The sequence below is a fragment of the Cebus imitator genome, unplaced genomic scaffold, assembly GCF_001604975.1.
Source record: "Cebus imitator isolate Cc_AM_T3 unplaced genomic scaffold, Cebus_imitator-1.0 Scaffold846, whole genome shotgun sequence".
Lineage (NCBI taxonomy): Eukaryota > Metazoa > Chordata > Mammalia > Primates > Cebidae > Cebus > Cebus imitator.
This window is the reverse complement of record NW_016108161.1, coordinates 49,217-52,315: the sequence shown is the minus strand read 5'-3', so window position 1 is coordinate 52,315 and position 3,099 is coordinate 49,217. Positions and strand designations below refer to the sequence as shown.

General features: G+C 44.8%; 1 long non-coding RNA gene across 1 annotated transcript in view; it reads left to right on the top strand.

The window, feature by feature from the left end:
* The first annotated feature begins 282 nt into the window (after window positions 1–282).
* Window positions 283–3,099, top strand: part of LOC108297804 — an 18,958-nt gene continuing 16,141 nt past the window's right edge. The window contains exon 1 of the long non-coding RNA XR_001822337.2: window positions 283–315. This is a non-coding gene — a long non-coding RNA (uncharacterized LOC108297804). The remainder of the gene's footprint in view (window positions 316–3,099) is intronic.

The following is a 3,099-nucleotide window of genomic DNA, read 5'->3' as shown; positions in this document are numbered from 1 at the left end:
TGCTGCCAAACCAAGCACTTACGTGTCAGAATTATTTTTCATGTGAGCATACATTAAAAATAATTGGAACATTTCTTATTATAATATGGAATGTTCTTTTTTTTTCACGCAGGGTCTCAAAAATATATGATGTATATTTCATCATATATTCTTAGCATACATTTAGTATAGTCATATACCAACAAGCAGTCTTCTACACACAGAGAATAATTTTATATCCCTTTGGGTATTGTTTTTTATTTGTTTGTTTGTTTGTGTGGTTTTGTTTTGTTTTGAGGCAGTGTCTGGCTCTGTCACCCAGGCTGGAGTGCAGTGGTGTCATCTTGGCTCACTGTAACCTCCACCTGCCACCTCAGCCTTCTAAGTCATTGTCTAGAGGTGTTCACCACCACTCACACCTAACTTTTGCATTTTTTATACACACGAAAAATGTTTTACCATGGTACCCATGTTGGTCTTGAACCCCTGAGCTCAAGTGATCCGCCCACCATGACCTCCCAAAGTGATGCATTTAGTGGTGTGAGCCACCGTGCCCCTCCTGTACTTGTGTATTTCTGTTCAAATTTTATTGAGGAGCTTTTATTGCATAGCCTGTGGTCTATCCTGGAGGATGTTTGTGTGTGCAACAATATATATTTTTCAACATCTTAGATTCCATTTTGGCTGCTTTTATTGGGACCGTGTGTTCCTGTGTTGGAACTCAAGTGAATACTTGGCTCAAAATCCATTGCTGTTCTCTAGAAATCCAGCTGAATTCTTAGTTAAATATAAGGTATGCCTAATAGGCATTGCTGTTTCTCTTGGGAGACAAAACTCAGGAGAATTGCCCCTTGCTGAACAAGGCTAGCCTGCTGAGCCTTTGAAGCAAGGAACCAGAGATGGTCCTTTTCAGCATTTATGTTGTGGATTCCAGAAAACAGGCAAACAGGGCCAATGAATGCATCTTTACTTTTGTGTCCATTTTGACCTGGTCAAGGAACATCCAACCAAAAATCAGTGGTGCTGAAGCAAGGTCTCAGTCTTTAAGCCTCTAGAGGGAAGCACATTCTGCTTTCTGAAAGAAAAGAAAATGTTTCCATTTAGAGGTTTACTGTTTGAGAAAAGCAACGTTGAAATTGATGCTGATCTTGATAATACATTTGTAGAGCATGCTTGTAGTCAGACTTAGATATGGTGGGGTTTTGCTTTTGTTTTGTTTTATTCTAAGACAAGGTCTTTGTTGCCCAGGCTGGAGTGGGTGGAGCGTCCAACCTAGATCTCTGGAGCTCAAGTGCTCTCCTTTCATTTTTCTTTTTTTCTTTTTTTTTTTTAAATTAAAAATAATTTTTTTAATAAAGACGGGGGTTTCACCATGTTGGTCAGGCAGGTCTTGAACTCCTGACCTCAGGTGATCTGCCTGCCTTGGCCTCCAAAGTGCTTGGATTACAGGTGTGAGCTACCGCGCCCGGCCTCATTTTTATTTTTGACAAGGAATCTCACTTTTGTCGCTCAGCCTGCAATGCAGTGTCACTGTCTTGGCTCACTGCAACCTCAGCCTCCTGAGTAACTGTGATTACAGGTTCATGCCACCACGCATGTCTTATGTTGTATTTTTCTAGAGTCAGGGTTTGACCACGTTGACCAGGATCTACCCACTTTGGCCTCCCAAAGTGCCAGTATTGGAGGTGTGAACTTTCACACCTGGCCACGTCTCTAACTTGTCTGAACTGAGGAAGTAATCTATTGCAATTTAGTCTGAAATGTAATGTTTAGCATATTTGCAACCACCACCATTCTAGTTTGGGAGATTTTCATCACCCCATGGAGGCTTACTCCCATGTGTAGTCAGTTCCCTCCCCACTCTTCCACCCAGACCCTGCAGCCTCTCCTCATCTCTCTAGCTCTGGATCTGCCTCTTGTGGGCATGTCACCTAGACCAGTCTTAAATGGGTGGCCTGTTGAGAATATGGGTGGTCCTGGTTGTCTGCAGTGTCAATCTTACCACTGAAGGGTGGTTCCTGGAGGGAAGCAGGGGGTTGGGAGAACTGGGCAGAACATCCTTTGGGAAGGGAGTGGGGTAGGCAGAGCCTGATGTCTGGGAAGCTCACAAGGGTGGCAAACCCCATGTTCCTCCCTGTGAACTGCAAGGTGACCCTCCTGGGGCACTGGAAGGAGTGAAGGCATCTGGACTGGGAACAGTAGGGCACTGCAGTGGTGCAGGCAGGATGAGCCGAGGGGAAAGGAGAGCCGGGCATTGCTAACCTCGGACAGTTTGGGTTTGATCTGGACGGAGCAAGTGTCTTCTGGGAGAGAGCCCTGGGATTTTCGCTCTGCTCTCTGGCTTTCAGTCATGGAATCTAATGACAACGATTCCCACCCAGGGCCACTTCATTTGGTTTCTAGAGCCCAGTGGTCCTTCCTGCCTGGAGTCTGGATCTTTTTTGGAAGCTTGGGATCTGTGAGGGCGTCTGCATAATCCATAGAAACCCCTAACAGTCCCTTTTCCCCTGGCTGCCATCTCCGTGTTCCTACCTATTACCTTCCAAAGGAGACCTTTAACTGAATTACCAAAGGGGGTTTCCCAGGGTAGGGAAACCCAGTTAAATTTGTATTTCAGAACAATAGTGTATTTGAGGGTTACTTGACGTAGAAATGATTGGCTGTTTGTTTAGGTGTGGGCATTGGTTTTTCCTAATTAGAGGTGTGACCCACCGTACCTCACCCATACTTGTGTGTTTCTGGTCATTTTATTGAGGAGCTTTTAAGGCCTAACCTGAGATGTATCCTGGAGGATGTTAGTGTGGTTGGCACTATATATTCAACATCTTAGATCCCATTTGGGATGCTCTCATCGTGACTGTGTGTCCCTGTAACGGAACTCAGGAGAACACTTGGCTCAAAAATCCATTGCTGTTCTCTAGAAATCCAGCCCAGTTCTCTTGGTTAAATATGTGGTATGTCTAGTAGGCATTGCTTTTTGCCTTTGGGGATGAAACTTAGGAGGGTTGTCTCTTGATGAACAAGGCTAACCTGCTGAGCCCTTGAAGGAAGTGGAGATGGTCCTTTTAGGGGTTTATGTGCTGGATTCCAGAAAACAGGCAAACAGGGTCAATACATGCA